At 41.7% G+C, this 27,709-nt stretch overlaps 1 protein-coding gene across 1 annotated transcript in view; it reads right to left on the reverse strand.

The window, feature by feature from the left end:
- Positions 1 to 27,709, reverse strand: part of LOC122808480 (zinc finger protein 91-like) — a 1,038,194-nt gene that overhangs the window by 202,830 nt on the left and 807,655 nt on the right. The gene's annotated exons all lie outside the window — the stretch shown is intronic.

Raw genomic sequence — 27,709 nt, forward strand, 5'->3', positions numbered from 1 at the left:
TAAAGCAAGCTGGTGGGCCTAGGACGGGCTAGTGCGTCCATGGGGCTCTTCCCCCGGAGCCGGGGTTAGGGAGAAGAATTTTTTGCACTTCGCATTTAGTGGAGTCGCGAAGAGGTCGCAACACGGAACTCCCCATTTGCTGAAAATCTGACTTGCAACTGTCATGTTCAGAGACCATTCATGAGGAGAGAGGATGGTTCTGCTCAGTCTGTCGGCTATCACATTGGACTTGCCCGGGATATGAGTAGCCACTAGAAAGCGTTTGGTCGAGACTGCCCATTCCCAGACTCTCATGGCCTCTCTGCAAAGAGGATAGGATCTGGTCCCTCCCTGTTTGTTCAGGTACCAGACAACTGACATGTTGTCTGAGTGAACGGCAATTACACCCTGAGGGAGGTAATCGTGAAGGGCTTGAAGGGACAGAAGCACCGCCCTCATTTCTAGGATGTTGATATGAAGTAGGGTCTCTTCTGGGTGCCATTTGCCTTGGATTGACCTGCCCAGGGAATGCCCCCCCCACCCCATCTGGGAGGCGTCCATGGTCAAAGTGGCTGCAGGAGGAGGTGGAACAAAGGGTCGTCCCTGATCCAAATTGGAGGGCACTAGCCACCAGCGAAGGTCCTGTTTGCATGTTTCCGTGACCCATATGAAGTGACTGAGAGGGAGTTCCTGAAAGGACCACTGAGCTGAAAGAAGCCACTGTAGTAGATGCTTGGAGGTGGCAGTTAGGAGCCAGTCGTCTAGATACGGAAACACCTGGAATCCTAGACTTCTCAGGTGAGCAGTCACGACTGCCAAACACTTGGTGAACACCCTGGGGGCTGTGGTGAGACCAAAGGGCAGCGCGCGGAACTGAAAATGACTGCCTCCTAGGCTGAAGCGCAGATGTCTCCTGCACGCTTGATGTACCATGATATGGTAATAAGCGTCCTTGAGATCTATGGAGCACATCCAAACACCTTTCTCCAGCAATGGGAGAATGGATTGTAGGGTGACCATTCGGAACTTGGACTTTCTGACTGAACGGTTTAGAATGCTGAGTTCCAAAATGGGCCTCAAGTCCCCGGTCTTTTTTGGCGCCAAAAAGAATCTTGAGTAAGTTCCTAATCCGATCTGGTCTGCGGTGACCGGTTGGATGACTCCTTTTTGCAGCAGCTTTGAAACTTCTGAGGCTGCAGTATCCCGTTGACTGGGTGGCGTGTCCGGGATTTTTTTGGACTGAGGTGGAGAGTGAGAGAAAGGGATGGTGTAACCTCCGGCGATAATTCGAAGCACCCATCGATCCTGAGTGATACCTTCCCAGGCTTTTAGGTGCTTCGAGAAACGACCCCCGACTGGCTCCGGAGCTGCACAGTCAGGCATTCCCTCAGGGACTGTGAAAGGCTGAAGAGCCATGAAAGGACTCGCGGTCTCCAGTGTTGCGAGGGCCTCTGCCGCCTCTGGGACGGCGTCTTCCGGAAGAATTTCCCCCTCCCCTGCCTCTGGAAGGGGGATCCTCTTGCTGAGAGGGGTAAGGCTTCTGAGATCTACGGAACCACATTTTCCCTCCTCTTTTAGCCTTGGGATAAGGCCGAAAGGGAGTGGAAAATCATGCCCCTACGGCAGTCAGAGTCTTACCCTCCTGTTCACAGCGGGTCAGTGTGTCCTTTACCTTGGGTTCAAACAGGGAGGACCCATCAAAGGGGGCGTCGGCAAAGGAAGACTTAAAGGCCTCCATGAAATGACACAGGCGGAGCCAGGCTTGTCTCCGTAGAGCAATGCCTGTACTGCGCTCTACTCGCCTTCGGCCGCATAAGAAATGAGCCTCATGGACGAGTTTGAAATGGACAACAATGTAGCCAGCTGAGAGCCAACCGTCTGGGCCAGCTCCTCAGGCAGGTTACCCAAGAGGGTATCGGAAAGTTCTTTAATCAGATCCCTCTGAAATCTAGTAAAGTGCGTAAGGTAGTTCAAGGACCTTAATGTAAAGGCCGCTGAACTTAGGGTGCGCTTTCCGTACCGATCCATGCTCCTAGACTCCTTATTAGGAGGATGGATGGATGTCGAAGCCTCTGCTACATCTTGCTGGGTAGCAGATGCCACCACCAAAGCATCTACAGCCACACCTTTAGTTAGAAACTCTTTTCAGGGGTGCCGAGAGGAACTTATTCAGACGAGCAGGCACCGGTTCCACAGAGTCTGGGTGTTCCCACGCCCTTCGACAGATCAAATCCAAGAGCTCGTCGAAGGGCGGAGACACCCAGGAGGCGGAGGGCTGAGCCCCGAAGGCCTTAAGGAACACCGACTCATCAGCAGAAGGGGGTTTGGAATGCCAGCCGCCTCGTTGTTTAAGGGCTTCCAGGATGTCTGCAAAGGAGACATCATCCGAGGATGACTTAGGGGACCCTTCTGCATCATCGAGATCGGTGTCTGATGTAAGAGACTCATCAGGGGAGTCAACGTGTTTCCTCTTGCACGATCTTTTCCTGGGGGGTTCTTCCAAAGAAGCTTCAGAAGGACCTCCAGGAGGGGGGGAAACCCCAGTGGGGGTAACCTCAGGCCCCAGGGCTCCGCTGTCTAAGGACAGGGGGACTGCCAAAGACCCAGTCTCGGTATGCAGGGAAGGAGCTGGGGAGACCGTGGAGGTAGCCAAAGATGATTTGGCTAACGCACTCCTCATAGCCCTGAGGGCGGGACCACCAGAATCCTGGGAGGGTCCCACCTCCGTGGCCACGACGGTAGACGGCACCCCCACAGCCGACGCACCGAGAGGAAGACTTGGGACCGAAAACATCAGTCCCGAAGCATCCCCTCGGGGCCGACGGAAGAAGTCCGCGTACCGAACTCAGATCCAAGAGCCGGAGTTGGAGTAAGGGTCGGGCCCAACCCTAAAACCTCCACCGGTTCCACCAGCACCGGCTCCAACGGTGCCGTGGCTGTTGGAGGAGGAACCATTGTAGCAAGGTGGACCATCGGCTCCGAAGCCGAATGGGCTGGAGCCGAAACTAACTTTTGGAACACCGGAGACTGGAAGAGTCTTAGGAGCACCCTGTCGATGTCCAAATCAGACATCTTGGATGATCTGGACAATACCGATCGGGTCCGAACCGATTTCTCCATCGGCTCCAAAGGACTAGGGGACCGGCTCTGAATGGATTCTATAACTATCGGCTCCGAGGGAGATCTCAAGGCAATTTCCCTCGGTGCCGATGAGGACTTCGGCTCCGAAGGGGAAGAGTCTGAGCCGGCAACCCTCATCGGCTCCAATATCAGTGGAGCCAATGAAGGTGACCCGCCTCGATGCCCCAGTCCTCGGCTCCGAAACCAGAGGGGTCGAGACTGGAGGCATCGAGGCAGACGGTTCCGCCCTCGGCTCCGAAGTCCGTGGAGCCGATGGAGAAGTCTGCCTAGGTTTTTTGGCAGTCGGTTCCGACTGACTGGTCGGAGCCGACGCTTTCTTCTTTTTTGAAGGAGAGGGAGAAGAAGATAAAGCCTCCTCGAAGGATGGCTTAGTTAACCCCTTAAGGATTAATTTGTTTTTCCTCTCCTGGAGGACCCTTGATGAGAATGCGTGACACACGCTACATGATTCTTGTAGGTGCTTGGCGCCTAAACAATAAACGCACGAGGAGTGGTCGTCCGTTATGGACATCTTAAAACCACACCTCGTGCATTTTTTAAACCCGGAGGGTTTATGCTCTTTGGACATGACTAAAGAGAAATAACACAGCTATCTAAGATAACACCAAAAACTAGCTAATTTAAGTTCAAAATATAAAGTTTTTTTTTTTTTTTTTTTTTTTTTTTTTTTTTTTTTGGCACAAGAAAAACACAGAAAGAGAGGGTCAATACCCTCTAACTAAAACGGGTACTTGACCCACAAATAAATGCTAGAATAGCAAAAAGGGGAAGGCCCCTCTAAAACGGGAAACCTTCCCTTAACGAAAAAGACAAATTTCTCAACAAAATCACCAAATACACACACGTATCACAACAATAGCTGTTAAAACAGCTTTTGGGTTGAAAACGAGCAAATTCCTGACAGGAAAAGTCTAAATAAATTAGTACTTAGCCCAGCCAAGTTAAGACCACGTCTTAGCTTGTAAGCGGCAAACGAGATCTGGGGGATTAGGATCACATAACATCTGAACTTCATCTCATCTTAAACCCAAACAAAACAAAAGTAATGATCTTCTCAAACAGGAAATCCAAAGCAAAACCACCTTATCTCTCCAGCTACTCACAAATGGCACTATGTTTGTTTGTTTGTTGGTTTGTCTTTCGGCTTTTCCCAGTTAGGGGTTGCCACAGCGGAACTCCGGTCCGCTAATGATTGGCAGTTGTTTTTTATGGTGTCAAGTTGCCAGCTCGACTCCCAACCTTCAACGAAGGCACACCCATTCAACGCATATCTTTCGAACGCCCACTCAACCATGGGGAGGACATGCAGACTCCACACAGAAGGCACTCCCAACCCAAGCCGAGAATCGAATGGGAGAACCTCTTGCTGTGAGGCAACAACTAGAACCAATTAACCAAACAAAACTACCTGGTGTTACAATAGACAACAACTTAACATTCAATATACACATCATCTTCTTTCGGCTGCTCCCGTTAGGGGTCGGCACAGCGGATCAACTATTTCCATTTCTTCCTGTCCTCTCCATCTTGCTCTGTCACACCAACCACCTGCATGTCCTCTCTCACCACATCCATAAACCTTACCTCAGGGTTCAGTCCTGAGGCCGCTCTTGTTTGGCATCTACTTCTCTGAAGTACAGGTCAACACTAAGGGACTCTGTCTAACAAAGTTTGCAGATGACTGCAAACTGGGAGCCATTATTGAATCCCCAAATGATGTGGATACTCTACAAAAGGGCCTTACAGAAATAGATGCTTGGTGCCAGAGCCATGGGCTCAAGCTCAATGCCAAGAAATGTATTGTTATCCCCTTTGGGAAAAAACATGTATCCATGAATTACCATATAGGTGGCAGAACACTAAACACAGAAAGTGTGATAAGAGATTTAGGGACACAGGTGGACAGTGGTCTCACCTTCGATAACCACATCGCCACAACAGTCAGGAAATCTTTCTATGTGGCACACCTCATCACGAAGGGCTTCTCATCCAGAAAAAAGGAGGTCATGGTCCCACTGTACTCATCCCTCATTAGACCCATTATAGAATACAACGCCCTATTTGGTATGTACCTCTCAAGACATCTGCAACAACTGGAAAGGCCTCAAAAATACCTCACTAAAAGAATAACAGGCCTAAAGCAGATGCCCTACGCTGACCTTACCATACAAGGCCATGCCAAACCCAGTGCTGTTGGACATGCTACACTTAAAGAAATCCCAATCCCTCAGAGCTACATGCTCCAGGGATCTAAACCTTGTCATCACAACAAACAAAACATGCTGGAGGGATAGGTTGCTGACCCACAGACTCCCCAGACTCTGGAATAGATTGCCAATATATGTCAAGCAGAGTGCCTCTTTGGACCTCTTCAAGAGGAACCTTGACGATTGGATGGGAGAAAGGAAATTCACCCCAGGGATCACGTCAGTCGCCCTGCTAGACAGGGGTCCAGAAAAGTAAATAATGTGGGAAGAAATAGCCAGGGAATTGTTATGGCTAGGCTTGTATAGGCCCTAGGGCTGATAGCCTAGTACCAACCTATGAACCTATGAACCTTCCTCTTTTCCTGTTACCTGGCAGCTTCATCCTTAGCATCTTTTTCCCAATATACTCTGCATCCCTCCTCAGTCCAAACCAATGTAATCTTGTCTCTCTGGCTTTATCTCCAAATCTTCCAACCTGGGCTGACCCTCTAATATACTTATTCCTAATCCTGTCCACCCTCATCACACCCAGTGCAAATCTTAACATCTTAACTCTGCCAAGTCAAGCTTTGACTCCTGCCTTTTTGTCAATGCCACTGTCTCCAACCCATATAACATAGCTGGTCTCACTACCCTCTTGTAGACCTTCCCTTTCATTTTTTCTGGTACTCGTCTGTCACAAATCACTCCTGACACTCTTCTCCACCCACTCCATCCTGCCTGTACTCTCTTCTTCAACTCTTTTCCACACTCACCATTACTCTGAACTGTTGATCCCAAGTATTTAAACTCATCCACCTTTGCCACCTCTACTCCCTGCATCCTCACCATTCCTCTATCCTCCCTCTCATTCACACACATATATTCTGTCTTAGTCCTGCTGACCTTCATGCCTCTTCTCTCTAGAGCATATATCCCCACCTCTCCAGGGTCTCCTCCACCTGTTCCCTACTCTCACTACAGATCACAATGTCATCTGCAAGCATCATAGTCCACGGGGACTCCTGTCTGATCTCGTCTATCAACCTGTCCATCACCATTGCAAATAAGAAAGGGCTCACAGCTGATCCTTGATGTAATCCCACCTCCACCTTAAACGCATCCATCACTCCCACCGCAGACCTCACCATTGTCACACTACTCTTGTACATATCCTGTACCACTCTTCCATACTTCTCTGACACTCCTGACTTCCTCATACAATACCACAACTCCTCTCTAGGCACCCTGTCATATGCTTTCTCTAAGTCCACAAAGACACAATGCAACTCCTTCTGACCTTCACTGTACTTCTCCATCGACACTCTCAGAGCAAACATCGCATCTGTAGTGCTCTTTCCTGGCATGAAACCATACTGCTGATCACTAATCATCACCTCGCTTCTTAACCTAGCTTCCATTACTCTTTCCCATAACTTCATGCTGTGACTGATCAATTTAATCCCTCTGTAGTTACTACAGCTCTGCACATCACCCTTATTCTTATTCAACATTCAATATACACATATCACTCAGAATTAAGAAGGTTCACATCAAATTTGGTGCACTATATAAGGCCAAACCTTACCTTACTCAAAATGCCAGACTAGCCACAGCCAGATCCCACCTCCTACCTACTCTTCCCTACTGTTCTCAACTTTTCAATGACCTGCACAAGTCTGATTTACATCTGCTTGATTCCTGCTATAACAAAACAGCAAATTTTTCTGCTAATATACTCAACAGGACCCATCATTGCCTTGCTCTTCAAAAATTACACTAGCTTGAATTCACAATCTGTTACTGCTCAATCAGCTCACCACTGCCCACTCCATTATCCAAACCTGATAACTGCCCTGCACTCTCAAAACTAGTGCAACTAAATACCAACCCCAGGACCCTTAGATCATCCGATAAACGTACACTCAAGTTTACAAAGTCCAGTAATTACTTTGGTGACTCTCTCTTCTCCTTCAAAGTAGCCAAACAGTGGAACCTATTATGCCAGAATATCTTAAAAAACACAGATCGTCATAGCTTCAAAAAACTTCTAAAGGAATACCCTACGCAACAATGGCTATGCTCCTGTAATACTCCTGGCTAGTTTCTCATGCTTTTGAGCAAATGTTTTCTATTCTGCTATCTTCTTGTCTTACTTCTATCAAGCAAAAATGCCACAATGGTTTTTAGTTATAACACTGACTCTGTTCAAGAGAAATCTTGACGAGTGGATGGGAGATCGTAGGTTTACCCCGGGAATCATCTCTGTGTCACTGCTGGACAGAGGCACAGCAAACTAATGGGTATAGTATTCTCATCCTAAGGGGTGGTGAAAGCCACACACACTCTGGCTAGGCTTATAAATGCCCTAGGGCAGATAGCCTAGTATGAACCTATGAACCTATATCTAATGAGTTTCATATTACTGTCTGTAGTAAGGCTTAGGAAATGTAATGTTTTCTACTTTACAGTCCCCTTTTTTGTAAACTGTGATTACTGACAACTGTCAAACTTTTTGTATATTGTTTGTAAATCCTTTAAAACTGCTTATAATCTTTTTGTACTATTGTTATGGAGCTTTTCTCCCCGTGTCTCTGCTGAAAACAGGCTACTTGCTCAGCTGGACTCTACCTGGTTAACAATCGTAAAATAAAACAAAACAAACAAATAAATAAATACTTTCGCCTCCTCTTCTCAGATTTCTTCTATCATTCTAATTAAACTGCACCAATTTGGGCCCCTGTGTTTATTTTCACTTTTTCATTATTGATTTTTTTTTGTCTGCCAGTCATATGATCACTAATCTTCAACTCAGTTTGTTCTACATCTACACCGGTACAAAAATATTTGTGCCATCATTTCTAAGCAAACATTTGGAACTTATGACCTTAAGCCGTTTCCAGGAAGTATGCAGATTTCCTCCCACTGTTGCACTGTCAACTTGACTTTTAATGTGTTAACCCACTCTTTCCTCAGATTTTCTGTGTCTTGCCTATGCTCTTCCTCTCATTTTTGTTACAGGTATATGTCTTATTTTATAATTTTACCATATGTTATATGTCTATGGCTAAACAAAACGAAAACTATCCTGATTTATGCTTTTTTTCTTTCAGACTCGTCCCTTTCATAATGAACTTCCTACCAACAAACTAAATTCCCACTAACAGTCTTAGAGATCACTTTATCATTAACAACCATATATGCTCCTTATCTTCCATCTTATTTCCTTCCTGTCAAAAATCACTTGACTCATTACATTTGTTCAACTCCCTCCTTCATAAACCTTTATCAGCCCTTACTCCTAAATATACCACTGCCATTACTAATTCAAGAAATTTTTACACTCATGTAATAACCATCACTTATCCAACCTACTTCCACAATTATCAAATAGCCATTGTCCTACTCATATTTTACTTATTTACATCTATTTATGCTTCTTCCAGTTTCATCCCAACCCCCATGCATCAGATTAGAAATGTATGTATTCAAAATTTCTGTCAACTTATCCCTCCATTACTAAAATATTGATGACACCCTTCTCTTCTCTATTCATCCACTCCAAACTATCACTCCTACCCTACCTTCACACTTCATTTTATACTTATCTTGCCTTACCAGTAACAATATTTTGCAAAGACCAATATGCTCTCTTTATTATTGAAATTAATCAAACCATCAGTTTTTACATTCATTTTATCATGATTACTCCCAGTTATTTTCCAGTTTTCTGAACATCTTCCTTTACATTCTTCCTACTAATAATACGCTTGCCATACTAACCCCTGTGAACCCCTTAACTTGAATTCTCTCAAATAACCTCCCTTTCCCCTTTGCGGCTGTTCTGTTGTTTCTTTATTCCTCTTACAGCTCATTTCAGTAGTACAGTTATTTCAAATGACACACTTTCTAACATTCCACTCTTATAACCCCCCCACTTCAATATTTTTCCTTTTACTAACATCACCACATTCTAGTATTAGTACAAACACCATACTAATGTCCTCACTTTTTCTAGACCTCTTCCCAAAGACTGAACTGCCTCATACTTCATTTTACTTCTTGTCTAAAACTCCACATCCTCATTTATTTTTCTGTGATGACTTTCCGCCATATTACCTCCCTCCCTCACACACACACACACACACACACACACACACACACACACACACACACACACACACACACACACACACACACACAAAATCTGCTTCCACGGTACCCAGTTTAAATCCAATTATAATTCCCCAAACTAACTCCTTAAAGAGCATCCTTCTTAATCTCTCTCATTAAGTAAACCATTACCATCCAACAGCTGTGCCCCTCATGACCCTGTAAGGGACTTTATATCTAAACATTGGGCAGCACCCAAATTAATCTCTTTACTATTCTGACAAATAACCATTCCTATAAAACATCACATTTATTTCAGTCACTTGAGACCTTTCCACAACCCCATGGCTCAGCTAAGTAATAGTTTAGCTACCCATCTATATCTACAGCAAAACAAAAAGACACTTGTCTATTAGTACTCTCCAAAAAGAAAAGAAGAATGATGCACTGGTCAACTCTAGAAATAGAGGAAACACCTAGATATGCAAGAAAATTGAGGCAAAGGCCAAAATGTACCGCTAAGGCCACTACAGCATGTAATCCAATGATGTGTCTAGTAGAAGTAACGATTAGCAAGAACCAAATCTTCCAAAAGTGAAGGTTTAAGTCTGCTAAGCAGGACAGTCACTTTCTTAGCATCAGATTTATAGTATAGTAGACTCCATCTCTATGGGAAAGAGTTATAAGATGCCTCTCAAAAAGAATCTCATTGCTTGGTCAGCTCCATGGTATGGAGAAATGAAGCCATAACTATGTACCCAGAAAATGTGGGATTCCTAGCAGCCCGGGTAATAGGTCAGCTGATGCAAAGTGGCAGAGGAATGAGTTACCACCTACAGAATAGAAAGAGACATGCTGGAAATGCATCTAAAGTAACGTCTTCTGGCTGAAACTCTGAGTAGAAAACAAGAAGCACTAACTGGTGACAGACCATAACCATTTTTCTGACCTACATAATGACTTAAGCCACTGTTTCAATCTTCATGGAATATAACAGCTACGTTTTCTCACAAAATCAATTTAACTTAGTGATGATGTTTCTTTCCTATATGCTATTATTTGCAATAAACCTGAACAGTGGAGATGTCTCTTTTCTTCCACATTCCTTTAGCAACTAAAGTCATTCTGGTCCTTTAAGGAACTTTAGAGTTTCTGCAACTGGAATATCAAACAATGAATGGGTCCGTCTGTTGCATTCAGTCTACCATGGGCATTTTCTTCTGGAATCATCTCAATTAAAAATAAACTACTCCTACAACTAGTCACACTATTACAGTGGTAAATGAGATCGTTTAAAACCAAGCTCAGGGAAAGGGATCAGGCTAGAGAGGATGAAAAGATCCTGAGGATGTATCAAGCCAGCATTGCTACAGTCTGCAGAGAACCTTAGAAAATACAAGCCAAATCCATTTAACCACATCTCACTGAATCAACCCTACATACCTTACTATCTACAACCACCAATTCTGATCTTCTAATTTCAATCTCAGAAGCATCATGAATAAATCACCTTATTTCATGCCACCTTAGCCACCTACACTCCAGACATAGCTATATTAACTGTAACCTGGTTAAAGCCTCACATCAAGGACTCTGAAATAACACCCAATGGCTACAATATTATTAGACAACATAGGCTAATCAAAAGAGGTGGGGGTGTAGCTATTATGTTTAAAGACTCTCTGATAATTGAAAAACTAAACTGTACTCCCCCAGACATCCCTAATGCTGAAGTCTTAACTACATGACTAAATATTAATACTCATAAAACCATTAATATCATAGCCATCTACCTGCCCCCAGGTAGCAACCTGTCCTACACAGAATACATACTTTCTTGGTCAGCTTCCTCCTTCAGCCAAGAAACTATTATTCTAGGGGACTTTAATCTCGACTGGCTATCCTACTCCTCTAACTACCCTACTAACTTTATTAACCTATACAATTTCACACAAACTATTAACTATCCCATGTGTACTGACAAACATTCCAAAAAAACAATCATTACTTAACTGGATATTAACCAACAAACCTAACATGGGGTACCAGTCTGGATGTCTACCAGTCACTTTGAGTGATCACACCCCCACATTTCTAGTCAGAAAAAGAATTCAAACCCAAACCTGTATTCCTTTCAAGTACATTCACAATAAAAAAAAAAAACTTCTCCCCTAACATTTTTAATCTACTTCTTCAACACTGTGACTGGTCCCCACTAAAAAATCTACAACTAGACCTTACAGTTGAATATTTCAACACTAAATTCCTAGACATCTTAAATAATCTTGCCCCTTCCAGGAAAATATGTCTCAAATCAAAACAGTTACCATGGCTAATGATGCCAAACTTCTAATCAAACAAAGAGATAGAGCCTGGTCACTATATCACACTACCAAAGATAAAAATGACCTCTCCCTATATCAACAACTATGAAACCAAGCTAAGAAACATGTCATCAATGATAAAAAAAAAACTTACTTTGTAAACTGCCAGGAAAAATATCAGCACAAGCCCCAAAAGTTTTGGCAAATCATCAACTACCTCCTTAACCCCAGGAAAGCTTTCAACTCCTCCTTCCATATCTAATTCCTCTGAGCCCTTAGCTTCACAGTTCAACTCTCACTTTATCAACTCAATCGCTTCCCTCCTAGACAACGAACAAAACCTCTTACATAAAAAACTACTAAGTAAACTAAAACCCTGCTGTCTTGCTGCCTACCATCTAAACAATGAATTTCTAAAAGTAGCCGTTCCTTCCACTACCTACCCCATTTCCATTTTAATCAATTGCTCTGTCTCAGAACAGTATGTGCCTCTCCTTTGGAAGACGTTTCACAACATACCTGTCCATAAGGGAGGTCCTTCTAAAGATATTTCTAACTACCGACCAATTGCCATCCTGTCTCCCATAGCAAAATCCTCGAAAAATACACCAACAACTTATGTTCCATCTTACTACTAACAATCTACTGCCCAGTTCTCAGCATGGTTTCAGACCTAAACATAGTACTAACACAGCTCTAATAACCTTCACTGATATTATTCATCACCTCAAAAATGAAGGCCAGCTTGTCTTCAAAATTTTCCTGGATATGTCAAAAGCCTTTGACACTATATCCCACCAATTGCTACTCAACAAACTTGCAACTTATTATCTAAGTTCATTATCCCTTACATGGTTACACAGTTATCTGTCTAACTGAAAATAGGCTACAAAATGGGAGAACAAACTCTCCCCCCTCTACTACCAGTAACCACTGGAGTTTCCCAAGGTTCCATATTTGGTCCCATCCTTTTTGTCTTATTTACCAACAACCTATATTCTGCCATCCAGCTTGCCACCGTTATCCAATATACTGATGACTCCTCTCTTACTTTTTCCATGCAAGATTTGAAACAAAAAATGCAAAAAGCTTTCCATGACATTGAAAATCACATCTACAACCATCAACTCATTTTAAATCCAAACAAAACAAAATTAATGATTTTCACAAATCATCCAAGAACAGCTTTCTACCTCTCTATATTCTCTCCTCTAATGGCACCAATACTGAACCTACAAATGAGACCAAGCTCCATAGATAATAAACTAAAATTTCACAAACACATCTCACTGTCAATCAAGAAAGTTCACACAAAAGTTGGAGCTTTATATAGGGTAAACCATACCTCACAAACTAAGCCAGACTAGCCACAGCTAGATCTCATTTACTTTCTACACTACTCTGCTGCTCACAAATCTTCACCAATCTACGTAAGACTGACATTAATCACCTAGAGTCCTGCTATAATAAAATTCCTAAGTTTGCCACCAATCAACCCCATAAAACTCATCACTGTTCTGTTCTTCAACTACTTAACTGGTTGGAATTACCAAACCTATTAAAACTAAACCAACTTACTTTTCACTGCAAAATACTACATTACCCCAGCAACTGCCCTGCACTCTCATCCCTGGTTCAACCAAATTTTAACTGTAGATCTCTTAGATCTTCTGGCAGACTAATGCTTAAAGTTACCCAGTCTCATAACTATCATGGTGACTCCCTCTACTCCCATAAAATTGCTAAGGTCTGGAATGCTCTTCCTCAGTACATCCAAAACACCCCCAACTTATCCTCATTTAAAAAAAAGCCTAAGAGTTTATATCAATAGCAAATGGCTCTGCCCCGGTTATGGTACTGGCTATTTCTCTCTTTCCTATTATTTCACATCTTTCTTTCCCTTATACCATTTTATCTGTTTTAAGCAACTAATGCTTTAAACCCTTGCTGTTTTCATTTTTCCTGATGGACACAGCTCTTTCTCTGCTGGAGTTTGTACATTTCTATTTTGTTATTAATATGTGTCATAATGACTATTTCTCCCATACGTAAATATGTTTTTTTTATCATCTGTTTTAGTTAATTTTTTTTGTAAATGTTAACTGATTGCACTGTTCTGGAGAGTTTCTCCTCAGGTCTCTGCCAAAAATGGGCTTCTTATCCAGTCGGACTCTACCCAGTTAACAAAAGTAAATAAATAAATAAAATTGTGTAGGTCCTGCCTTCCCCTTCTGTAAGGAGAATTCAGGCCTCTGAAACAAAGTAGCCTTTGGTCTGAGGAGGTGCATACAAACATCCAGAGAGAGAGAGACAGAGAACATGTAAGACAGGTGGCATAGTGACCTGCATAATGGTCTTGAAAAAGATCTTAGCCAAGACCCTTTCGGAGGGTAGGGGTTGCAAATGCATCTCTATGTGCCAGGAGTTGCCAGACTCAAGGAGTGCAGTAATCCAGAAGGACGTGTTTGGTTTCCCAATGCTCTCTGGAGTTCAGAAGAACTGACTGACACTATGGCAGCATAGAATCAGACATTCTCCACTTTTCTGGCTGTGAACTCCAGGAGAAATCAATGTCTTCCTCTGATTGCTTTCTATATGAACTAGGCAAAATGCAAACATGTGTCCATGCTGTGCTGTGGGCTGTGCCCTCTATATGAACTAGGCAAAATGCAAACCGGTGTCTATGATGTGCTGTGGGCTGAGGCAGGAAAATTGCGAATTGCAGGAGAATTTCTGAATCAGAATGACTGTCAGAATCACAAAAAAGCTAATTTAGATTATGATAGTAAAATAAAAATATCCTATGGGGTACTTATCTGGCGTCTGGAAGCAGGCTGACTAAATGTTGCAGAACATAAAGATATATAATACTGTACAGCAAGAAAGATCTGAAGATGGCATCAGCTGACAAACCTCTTTGCCACCAGTGACCTTATATCCTGGTGGGAGGGCCTTGGCGGAAGCTCGGAAGGAAGGCAAAACTCTGGAGGTTGGGCCAGCCAGTGAACAGGAATCCTAAATATGTGGAATGTAACAGTGAATAATAGTACAATAAGTATCCAACATTACTCACTAAGGCCAAATAACTTAGGGTATTGCCAACAATAACTAAATGGGTCTCCTACTGGGCTATAATTTAAGTGTTTATTCTACATAGCAAGGCTTCCTTTCTCAGGAAAACATTGTGCTGCTCCTAAGGAAAGATAATGCTCTCACTGACTTCTTTTTACTTCACTAGCATTAAATCATCCACTTATTTTAGCCAGTCACTTCCTGCCTGGCCTAACATGCCTAAAACAAATACATAACATTTCAAAAAAAGGGGGTGGCTCTCATCTGAAAAACAGCACCCTTTTCCTTGAAAATGATTGCCAATTACTTCTCAAATCAGCTAAATATGTCTAATTAATGGTGCATTACCCACTCAGTGAAAACCTGCCATTATCACCCCCTTCCAAAGTTACTTCATCGAAGACTACATGTCCATCTCAATACTCTCAACTCTGGAAAATGTTCTAGAGAATGTAGTCTTTCCAGAACACCTAGGCAACTATGGAATTTTCTACTGTGCCCAAACTGGTGTCCTCAGGAATTATAACAAACTAATTCCTCTCTACTCCTCTGCAAACTGTCTTGACCAATACTGACTAAGGCTTCCTTATCAAACCTTTTATAGTTAATCTTAAGAGTAATACAGCACTGTAAAACACAAGTACCTACTTTCTCAGCTAGGAGAAAAATGTTCTTTCCTCAATACACTACTACTTAGAGATTACATTTCATGAAACTAAGTATGTAAATTACCTCTTCCTTACAGCTAAGCACATATTTGTTTGACTCATTAAGTGCTCTATAAGTAGATGATCTCATCCTGTGGAAGCGGTTCTCAGACTATTCTCTCCTGATAAATACTTCAGATTCAAAATGTTTTATGATGAGGCACTGCTCAAACTTTCTGAATCAGGGAATACAGGATCATGTGATCTACAAGGCAGATCAGTTAAAGGACCATTAAACGCCTTCCCAGCACTAGTCATACATAAGGCACCTTTTGCTTCCAGATAGTTCTGGGTAGAATTTGTGCTAACCAAAGGTTTGCACTGAAGGGGGCAGGGGTTATCACTGTAATAAGAATAGGTAGTTTATTCCAGTGATGGGATATGCGCTGGGAGACCTACCTGTTACACCAGCCTGTCCTGTTGATTTGTTGAAGATTTAAATATTTAGTATGGGTTTTTGTGGCACTGTTAGTTTTATGAATGCAAGGTCCTTCAAAGCCCTAAATGCTAAATGTAACTTGCCACAGAGGGGTCTGTAAAACAATGACCATGGAGGAGAATACAAACCTGTTTTAGCAGCTAAAAGCCTTCATGTCTGTGATCTTTTAGTTTGGAACCTCTGGGATCTTTACAGTTCTGTGATGTGTTTAGACACTTCTTCGGTTATCACTCCAATTATGTTACTCAGGTTTAGCTCTTTAAATACATAGAGGTTCGGCTAGATCTTCTCTGTCTTTTTAGCATCATACATATGGGCTTACAAGGTAAGCTCTTGAAAACTACCTTGCAGACAATATCCCAAATAACAGGCATAATAACACACTGCAATATCACGCAAACCACTACAACAAAAGTAAAATAAACAACTACTCACAGTAAGTGCTTTCTTCTGAGGAAATTCGTCTGACTACAAACATTAATAAGAATTCACTAAAATATTACACTAACTAATATACAAATTAATGAATTAATTCCTCCATTTTACGCATTAACATTTTCTACTAAGATTAGGGAGTAACAAGCATTAAATCATTTCTTCCCATGGAAATCTTTTGAGTTTGTATTCTAACTTCCAATCTGTAAAAAGCAAACTATGCAGCACAAAGTAATCTTTATAATGGCTGCCATCCTTTGATTTTAGGTTTTAAACTGGATTTTATAAGCCACAGTAAGCATAGTAAAAAAGAAGTTATGTACTCGCCATAACGTTCCATGTGAGTTGTTCCATCTTGCCTTCATTCATCACAGATGGGTTAGGAACCGATCCTTGGCTCCGACACGGCCGACTAGCAAGCTCAAAGTTCTCCAGTAGCTCGAGACCCCACCCATTATCCCATAATGCACTGCAGGAATTACCTCAGAGCTTGTTTGCTGCGTACCATATAATAGTACAATAATTATTCTGCCTAGGAATGAATACACACTGAAAAACCAGGATGAAGACAGCCTCCAGGTCAACTGTCAGCCAGGAGGGGGAAGGAGGGAGGGATGTGAGAATGAAGGCGAGACGGAACAACTCACATGGAACATTATGGTGAGTACATAACTTCTTTATGTGAAGTTGTTCAATCTCGCCGTTCATTCATCACTGATGGGTAACGTCCCTAGCACCCTGATCTTGGGTGGCTCACGGAAGTACACTCTTCAGAACCGTAGAACCAAATGAAGCCCTGTCCCTGAAGGCCTTATCCACTTTGTAATGAGTTATAAAAGTGTGAGGTTTAGACCAAGTGACTGCTGCACAGATGTTATCCAAAGGCAATTTGGCTTGAAAGCTGACGAGGTAGAAACTGCTCTGGTTGAGTGAGCCTTTACCTTCTTAGACAAGGGCATATTATGACAAGCATATGTATAGGTGATGCAATCCGACAGCCACTTAGACAGAGTTGTTTTAGCAGCTGGTTTACCTTTCCTGGTCTCAGAATAGGACACAAAGAGCTGATCTGATTTCCTAATGTCTTTGGCTCTGTCCAAATAAAATCTAAGTGGTCTATGAACATCGAGTTTATGCAACATATATTCCAATTTGTTGGTATGATTAGGGAAGAAAACGGGCAACTAAATAACTTGATTAATGTTAACCTCAGAACATACTTTGGGCAGAAAGGATGGATTATTTCTGAGAGATACTCTGTTAGTATGGAAGACCATGTAAGGGGGATTGATGGAAAGGGCTTGGAGCTCTGACACTCTACTGGCTAAAGTGATGGCTACTAAGAAGATAGTTTTCCATGACAAGAAGTTTAGTTCACAAGATGATGCAGGCTCAAAAGGAGGAAGAATGATACGAGATAACATAAAATTCAAATTCCAGGGGGAGTAAGGTGTCTTCACTGGAGGTCTCATGTGAAAAGAACCTTTTAGAAAAGCCTTAGACAATTGGTGAGCCATGATATTCAAACCATCAATTCCTAGATGGAAATTAGATATAGCAGCTAACTGTACTCATACCATAGCTGCCGCTGCTCCTTTGTTGAAGATTTCTGTCAAGAATTGTAAGACAACGGCACTTGATAAGGGTCAATGTTGTGGGAAGAAGCCCAAATGGAAAATCTCTTCCACTTACTACAATACAATTTTCTGGTGGAAGGTTTGTGGGAAGCCAACAAAATCTGACTAGTATCATGGGAAAGATTATAGAGCCTGGCTATGGGGGGAATTGGAGCAGCCAAGCGGTTAGCTTCAGTGTCTGTAATGAAGGGTTGAGATCCCCTGACGGATGCGTCAACAAGTCTGGAACCGGGTCCAGGATCCACGGATCTTCCAGAATATGATGGTAAAAAAACAGGAACCAAATCTGCTGAGGCCAATGAGGGGCTATGAAGATGATTGTCCATCCCAGCGACTTTGCTTTCTGTAAGAATTTGGCTATCAGGGGAATTGGTGGAAATGCACAGAGGAGACCCGGTGGTCAACTGTGGACAAGAGCATCCCCTGGGGTGTGACCTGGTGTGGGAATCAGGGCAAAATAGCTTCTGCATTTGTTGTTGATGTGACTGGCGAAGAGGTCGCAGGAAGGCTGGCCCCATTTGCGGAGGATCCTGTCCTCAATCTCTTGTTTGAGGGACCATTCGTGGGGCAACAAGATTGCTCTGCTCAGTCTGTCCGCTATTACACTGAATTTGCCCGGGATGTGCATTGCCAACAGAAAGCGCTGGGATGATAGTGCCCACTACCATACTCTGAGGGCTTCTCGGCAAAGGGGATAAGACTTGGTCCCGTCTTGTTTGTTCAGATACCAGACCACTGACATGTTTTCTGTCTGTATTGCAATTGTCCCTAGAGGAAGAGAGTCCTGAAAGGATTGCAATGCTAGAACTGCTACTTTCATCTCCAGGACATTGCTATGCAGGTGTGATTCTTGATCTGTCCATGTGCCTTGGGCAGTCTTTCCCTGAAAAAGCCCCCCCCCCACCCTATCAGGAAAGCGTCCGTGGTCACAGTGGTAACTGGAGGGGGAAGCATGAAAGGATGTCCTATTGTGACATGAAGAGACATCAACCACCACTGAGGATTCTTCTTGCAGGAATTTGTTATCAGGATCATGTGACTCACTGGAAGTTCTTGGTAAGACCATTTGAATCTGCTGAGATCCAAAATGGGTCTCCAGTCCCCTGTTTTCTTTGGAACTAAAAAGAACCTTGAGTAAGTTCCGAATCCTGTCTGGTCTGCTGGGACTGGCTGGATGATTCTTTTTTCTAGCAATCAGCGTACCTCTATTGCTGCTTGTCCCATGTGACTGGGTGGAATTTGTTACATTTAGCCAGGCTTTGGGGTACAAAGATAAGCGACGCCCGACTGCCTTCAGAGTAGGACAGCAAGACCCTCCCTTCAGGAGCGCTGGTAGGATTGACCAGAGAAGTGATCTCTGTCACCCTGGTGTTGTGGACCCCTTCTGCCACGAGGGCGTCATCGTCCATTGAAACCCCATCCTCTGCCTCTGGAGGGGGCTCTCCACGTGTGTCTTGAAAGGCTCCTTGGGCTTTCCGGAACCACATCTTTCCTCCCCTCTGACCTTTGGGAAAGGGTCTAGTAGGGGTGTCAAAATGGACTCCGATGGCAGACAGAGTCTTTCCTTCTTGCTCACACCTGGTCAAAGTCTCCTTTACCTTTGGCCCAAGCAAAGATGAGCTGTTAAATGGGGTATTAGTAAAAGAAGACTTGAAGGGTTCCGCGAAGGAACAGAGTCGCATCAAGGCATGCCAACGGAGAGAAATTCCCATACATGCAGCTCTACTTGAACCATCAGCTGCGTATGAAACGAGATGCATGGACGAGTTGACTATCGAATTGAGGGTAGAGAGCTGAGTGGCAATCTTATTGGATACACTCGAAGCTACAGCACCCTGAAGAGCATCTCCCAACTCCTTAAGGAGATCTCTCTGCAGTCTGGTAAAATGGGTCAAGTAGTTCAGTGATCTGAGTAAGAAAGTCGCTGTACAGAACATGCGTTTCCCATATCTATCCATGATCCTAGATTCTCTGTTAGGAGGATGGATAGATGAGGAAGTCTCAGACATTTCTTTTTTGGTGACTGCCACCACCACCATGGCATCAACAGGGACTCCCTTGGTCAAAAAGGACTTATACACAGGGGCTCAAATAAACTTATTAGGCCTCCTAGGAACAGGTTCCATAGATTCTGGAGACTCCCACGCCCTATGAGAGACCAGATCCATAAGCTCATCATACGACAGAGATACCCAAGAGGTGGAAGGTTGAGACCCAAATGCCTTCAGGAGAACCGACTCATCCTCAGTAGGGCCCTTGGACTACCAATTATCCCTCTGCCTAAGGATTTCAAGAATCTCTGCAAAGGAGATGTCCTCAGAGGGGATCTGGGGGACCCTTCTGATTCATCTAAGTCGGTGTCTGATGTGATAGACTCCTGGGGGGATTCCAAGTGCCTCCTCTTGCATAATCTCTTCCTGGGAACCTCTTCAGGGGGAACTTCTGGAGAGGTCTCAGAAGAGCAAGGAGCACCCAGTGCGGCTACCTGCGGCTCCTGGGTCTCTACGCTTGGGATGGCCAGAGGAAACAGAAACAGACACAGGCACTTTGGGGGAAGAAGAGGCCAGACCTTGAGATGAGGGAAGTCTTGGGAGACAGCACTTGCCTCATGGCATCTAATGCACCTCGGCCCAATGAGAAGAGTCGGCGGCTCTGATGGACGCAATCTCCTCCCGCATCGATGCCGTGGACCCCAAGCCCGAGGTAGAAGCCGAGCTCACCTGAGCCGAGGCCACGAGAGGAAGAGGCAGCACCGACAAGTCGGTGTGGCTATCCTCCGGACCCGACCAGAGAGTGTTGGCTCCTAGAGTCCCCGGTCGGGCGCTGAGAACGCCCGAGCAGAGGGAGCCGACGACACTGGAGCAGGTGTCGGCTCCAAGGGATCCACAATTGTCAGGTCGGCCTCCTCCGGCTCCAAAGGTCCGATATGGCTCAAGAGACAACATTAATGTAGCTGCAAGTTGAACTGAAAGACTAAAATAGCCTAAAAGCAACGCTAGCATACAGCACCACCATACGGGCACAGTTGACATCCCACCTGAAAATCCGATACATGTCAAAAAAACCTCTGGAAAAGAACTGCAGGATGTGGGAAAGATCCCCAATTGGAACAGATGCCTCTTGACAAGGGCCTTGACCTTAAGGGGAAATGAGATTGGGAGAAGATCGCCCGGGACAGCAGTCCAACTAGAAGGGGGGGAAAATATATCGGGAAATGGCAGGTTGTAGGCCTGGCATGTTAGCCCAACTTAAAACCCGACCAACCTTATCCTGTACCTGGCTCTTTTCCTTTCCTCTTTTCCCCATATACTCTTCTCCCTCCTGTCCCCATCATCTGTCCAAACCCTTTAAACTTATCTTCCACTCTAACTTAACCTGCTTTCTATCCACTATTCCAACCCTGTCAACTTCATCTAACCCTTGCCAATCAACTTTCACCTCCTGTAAGCTGTCTCCAACCTTAATGCTGTCTCCACCCATATCTGCGTTCCTTCTTCTTTTGACCTCCCTTTCAATTTCTGTCCTATCTTTCCAACTCACTCCACCTCTTCCCTCACTCCTCACCTTTCCCTTCTCATCCTCTTCATCCCATATTAACTTTATCCACCTTTGCCTCTCCCCTGCATCCTCCCTCATCCTCCCATTCCCACCTTCCCTTCTTCACACAGATAATTGTCTTTCCTGCAGACATTATCCCCCTCTCAGGTCTATCCCCTTTTCCCTCTCCTCACCTTTTAATGCTCTACACGATCAAGTCAACCCCCTCATCCTCAGCATCCTGTCATCCCAGCAATAATGCATCACCTTGACATAGAATCCACCACCTTAGTATCCCACTCCACCTCAACCATCCATACTCCCACGCACCTACATATCACCTCTTGTACATATCCACCACTTCCTCTCTACCACACTGACTTCCCAAAACTTCACAACTTCTCTAGCCCCGTGAACATCCTTCACTAAAATCACTCCTTTAAACCTTTAGAACTCCATGACTCTTAGAACTTCCTTTATACTTCTGCATAAACATCGCTTTCCCCAATCACACTTCCTTCTTAACCTAACTTCCATTACTTCAATTAATCCTCTGTGACTATCATAGCCTACCTTACTATCCACAATACCATCTATCAAATCAAATCACATCCTCAAATTTGGGGTTAATCAAATTTTACTCAAAGCCAACTCCAGCCAGATCCTCTACCACCCCTTTTTTGCTCCTACTAATTTTCCCCCATTTTGATTTCAATTCCCATCTGATTAAATCTGTTTTTCTCTAATAACTCAACGCCAATTCCTTTCTTAAATCCAACTGACCCCAATGCCTTACTCTCAAAATTCACTACCAATCCACTTACTCCATACCACCTGACACCCCGTATCCAAATGTACTGCCTCACCCCAAATAGCCAACGAAACCACCAGAACCTTAGATTACAAAGTCGTCATCTTTAAATTTCCAGTAATTCGTGCCAACATCCTTTAAATGCCAAACTAAACTAATCGCATAGCTTAAAAACTTTATGATACTTCAAAATTTAAAAATCCTAACCCCAATGGTTCTCTGTATACCCCGAGTTTTCATGATTTGATCATGTTTTTTTTACAAATGCATTCTTTAGAAAATGCACAATTTTTGATACGATTTTAAGGAGTTCCGGGAAGCACTCGTAGGTTTCCGGCAAACACAGCCATGTGGATAGAACCCAAAATAATGGGGTATAATTCCCTCCTAAGGTGGTAAGAATCACTTGGCAGCCTATATGAACCTATGAATACTAATAACTATAACTTTGTATAGTTTTAAATTCTGTTAAGCTTAAATCCCTTTTTTTAATTTATTTTCCTCTTGAAACTTTTTACTAACTTAAATCCTTTAAAATGTTTATAAATCTTTAAATTATATTTTTCCTGTTCTGCGACTTTCTCTGTCTCGCTGACTCACCTTTGCCAGTATTACTTAACAATTTAAAAATACTTCCCCATATGATACTTTCTCTTAACTCAATTTCCTCTTTTAAATTTAAAATGTCAATTTTGGCCATTTTTTTTCATTTGATTATGATCTTACTGTGTTATATCATAACCTACCATTTGTTGTCATCTATTTTAAGAAACATTTGGTTATCTTAAGCCTTTCGGAATTCCTTCCCCTTTCGAAGTTGAATTTTATTTACCTTTTACCTCAATTTACTTTTTATGGCTAACACTCTTCCTCTTATTTTTTCTTCAGTTTCGTCTTTTTATAATTTAATATGTCTTTTTTATAATTACAAAGTTAAGTCTATCTAAAGCCTATCGATTCCTTTTCATTTAACTTCCTCCTTAATAAAATTCCACAACAATTAAATTCCCTTAACAACCTATATGCCCTTATCTTCAACTATTCTCCTTATAATTCATTATTTCTTTGTCAACTCTGCTATAACCTTTATACCTACTCCTTATAAACCTTGTCACTACTCAAAAATTTTACACTCATTTAATCATACTTTTCCACCATTCAACCATCACAATCAATGTCCTACTCATATTTAATTTTTATCCTACTTATCTTACTTATTTACATCCCATCCCTTCTCATTCATCCCAACATCACAATTCAACTTATTTTAAAATTTGATACTTACCCTCCATTACTATATTATGACCAATATCTCTCTACTACCTTACAAACTATTTACTTCTTCCTTACATTATCATATTTTCAGCCTAACAGTCCCTTTTTTTCAAATAATAGCCTCTTTTAATTCATTTTCAACCATATACATTATTTTCTATGAACCCCTTTTTTCTTTTCTAAATCTCTTACATCTTCCACTATAACCCTTCTAATCCCTTTAAACCCCTCTTATTCTCCATTTCTTTTTTCCTTTTCTTTCGTTTTCTTATTCCTTACATACAATTTCTAACTTTTTCTAGACCCTTCAAATTTTCCCCTTTTAACAAATTCATTTTTCTTTTATAACACACCATATTTGTTACTTTACATATACCTCTCCCACTTACTAGACCTCATACCCAAAAACTGCCCCAACTCCCAAATTCTTTTTTTCAGTAACTTCCTTTATTTCCTCCCACTCCACAAACCTCCTCCTCACCACACACACACACACACAACCCCACACCACAAACAATTCTTCCCGAACCATTTAATCAAAAAATTTCCCCAAATCTATCTCTTAAAACTCCTCAAACCCTTTCCCTTAATAACCATTAAAAATTTTAACTGGCCAGACCCATTATATTTAATATTTGAATACCCAATTCTCTAACATAATTTACAAAGCATTCAACTTCCAAAATGTCACTTAACTTTTACAACCCATGATAGCAAGAAAATTAGACCCTTTTATAGTACGCAAAAAAAAGAAATCAATGTCCCTAGAAAGAAGAAGAAGCACCGATATCAGAAAATAGGAAAAGGCCTAATTGCAAAAGGACAAGCATTTCCATAGTTCTAGTAAGTAACCATTATGGCAAGAAAAATCTTCAAAAAAAATCTCAAAGGAAGTTTATCTGTAGAGAAGTAACTCCATACATCAGAAAAATATAAGATCCTCTCAAAAAAGTTAGTGATGCCCTGGAAGGAATAACCTCAGCTATGAAATGGGAACCAAAAGTACTTGGGTGATCAGGCAGGGAAAGGTACTGTCAGAATGCAGAGCATGTGAAACCTCTAAATAAGCGACTGTAAACTCAAGAACTATAAGCTAAGTTCAACAAAACAATTTACTACTGATGAATGACCTAACCATTTTTTAACTTAAAGAATAAGCACTTTTCTCACATAATTTAAAGTAGTTTCTCCTAATTTAATTATTGATAAACTAAAAGGCATTTTTCATTCACTACCTGGCAATTTCTTTTCCTTCAATTAACAATAAAGTATTTGCCTAAATCAACTTTAGAGTGGTCAACTGGAAATTAAATCAATGGGCATTTTTGATGTCTCATGAGATAAACTCTAAACTAGTACAATAATTCAAACAGTTCAACAACTGGAAATGAGATCGTTTAAACATCTCAGAATCGGGGAAGTAAAGCAGAGATCGTGGACAACCAGATCTACAACGCAAACATTAAAAATACAATCAATCCTAACCTTACTACTAACACCATACATACTTCTATTACAACCTCAAGCTCATCGCTAATACATCTCAATGCACTACAATACTATTCAGACAACTTACAATAACTGGAAAGCTATATTAAGACTCTAGATAAACCCAATCAAACTTAACAACACCCAAGGCTAAAAATGACTAATATAATTAAAAAACCTTTATATATAAATAAAGACTCCCCAAGACTAACTGTACTCCATACATCCTAATGTAATCTCAAACCAATAAATATTATACCATACCTTAATCTCATGCTACTACCTGCCCAGAAACAACTTTCACCATACTTACCAAAATTTTCTTTCCTTGGGGAAAACATTATCCTAACTTAATCCTACTACTATATTAACCTATACAAACCAAACTATTAACTATCATTTACTGACAAACATTCCACATTTATAAAAATTCCAAAAACAACATGGTTACTGGATGTTACCACAATAACAACCCCCTATTTCTAAGTCATATTCAACACCCACATTCCTTTTAAAAAAATCAAACAAAAACCTTTTTATTTAATACATTCACATTAAAAAATTCCCCCTAAAATTTATCACTCAAACGTTACTGGTTACAAATTCAACACTAAACTAGACTTTATAACATCACTTCCAGAAAACTAAAAAAACTTCCCATTCAGAAATTCTATCAAACAAAAGATACATGCATGTGCAATTCATAAACAAAGAAAAAGCCTGGACATATCACATACAAAACAAAATCCCTAAACATCAACAACATAAAAAGCTTACTTGTCATCCATGAAAAAATCTCTTTCACCCAATTTATATCACAACTCCCCTAAGGAAACATCAACTCCTCCTTAACCAAATAAACTTAACCCTTGCTATCATTCCCTACCCTACTTACATTCAACTCTCATCACAACCAAAACCCTTCCTTAACACTAAGCAAACAATTCTTCTCTCCTAACTAAAAAGTTTTAACCTACCTCCATACCCGATTTCTAAAGTATTCTTCCAACTACCCCATTCCATTTTCAAGCTTTCTCAAACATACCCTCCATTAAGGGTCTTAAATACTTCTAACAGCCATTTCACATGTTTCAACTACAAAATCAAACTGCTCCAATACATTCCATATTATACACCAAACTATGCCCTTCTTACATTCATTCTCATTGTCAACACTTTCAACTAACTTCACAATTCTCCAATCAAACTTAATGTATTGTTCATACCTCAAATGTTCCAGTTATCTTCAAAATTTCAATACAAAGCTTACACTTCACCATCTAAATATATCCCTAACTTTTACCCGTTCTTTCTTAAATGGCACAAATATTGCAACTTCCCCTACAAAGAAACTGATTCCCCTTTCCATCCGATTTCCCAATTATATTTCCCCTCCTTATTTCCATCCCCACAACCTATCTTTAATCCAGACTCCCTTATTTATTCAGATTCCCCAAACAACTTTCATTGAAAAAATCAAAGCACCAAACTATTTAAATCCAACAAACACAACTCATTTTAACAAACATCAAAAAATTTCTCACTATATCCAAAAAATTCACCAATCTGACTTCCAATGGACCAATACTGAACTAAATAAAACACAAGCACATCTATAATCTAAAATTCACCACAAATCTGCACTTATAAGAAACCATAATACTTAACCGCTAAACTAACTCCTAACTTTGCCACACTACCCGCTAGACTCATACTTTCTCATACTACTTAACAATTAATCACCAATCCTAAACTAAAAAATCACTAGTCCTGCAAAAATAATTCCCCATCAACCATAAACTCTCACTGGTTGAATTCAAACCTTAACTTTGAATTACTTCACTAAAATAACTCCCACTTCCTGCATCTCATTACCCGCAACCCTACTTAAACCTTTCAACATAACTAGCTTTTACCCATTCAAACTAATGTTAATCCCAGTCTCCCATAAATTGGTACTCATCTCTCCATTCCTAATCAATCTCTTCCTCATTATAAAGCACAATTACTCATTAAAGCCCCGGTTTATTTATGGCAATGCTCTTTCCTTATGGTCTTTTTTCCTTTCCTATTTTTACTTTTTCCTAATCTTTTAACTTCTTTTCAATTTTCTTTAAACCAGCTTTTTCTTTTTGTACATTCTATTTCTGTTCTAGTTTGTCTATCTATTTCTAATAGTTATATGTTTTTCCCGTTAAATTTTTTTAAATTATATTAATTTTTGAAAGGGTTCTCCGTCTGTCGGAAATGGCTCTAGGCCTTGGAGAGGTCTACAAAGTATCCAGATAAAAAAGTAGTACATTAAACTTGTGAGGACCTCAGCCCTTCGAAAGAAATTCAGCCTTGCGAGGAGGCTTCAGGAGGTGCAAAAATTTCAGAAGGAGCAAGTAACCTGAAGAGGTTGAAGTCCTGCAATGCTCTTGGAGTTTAGCAAACTTCGAGGTAGGAGTTGCATCACTTAGTGCAGAATCCAGATCAAGGGTGCTTCCCAATGGGGTGTTTGAACAACTACTATGGAGCATAGAATGAACTTGCTCATGAATAGACATCCCAAAATCTGCTGTG

Source organism: Protopterus annectens, chromosome 8.part0 (assembly GCF_019279795.1).
Source record: "Protopterus annectens isolate FY-2018-M chromosome 8.part0, PAN1.0, whole genome shotgun sequence".
NCBI classification, from domain to species: Eukaryota; Metazoa; Chordata; order Ceratodontiformes; family Protopteridae; genus Protopterus; species Protopterus annectens.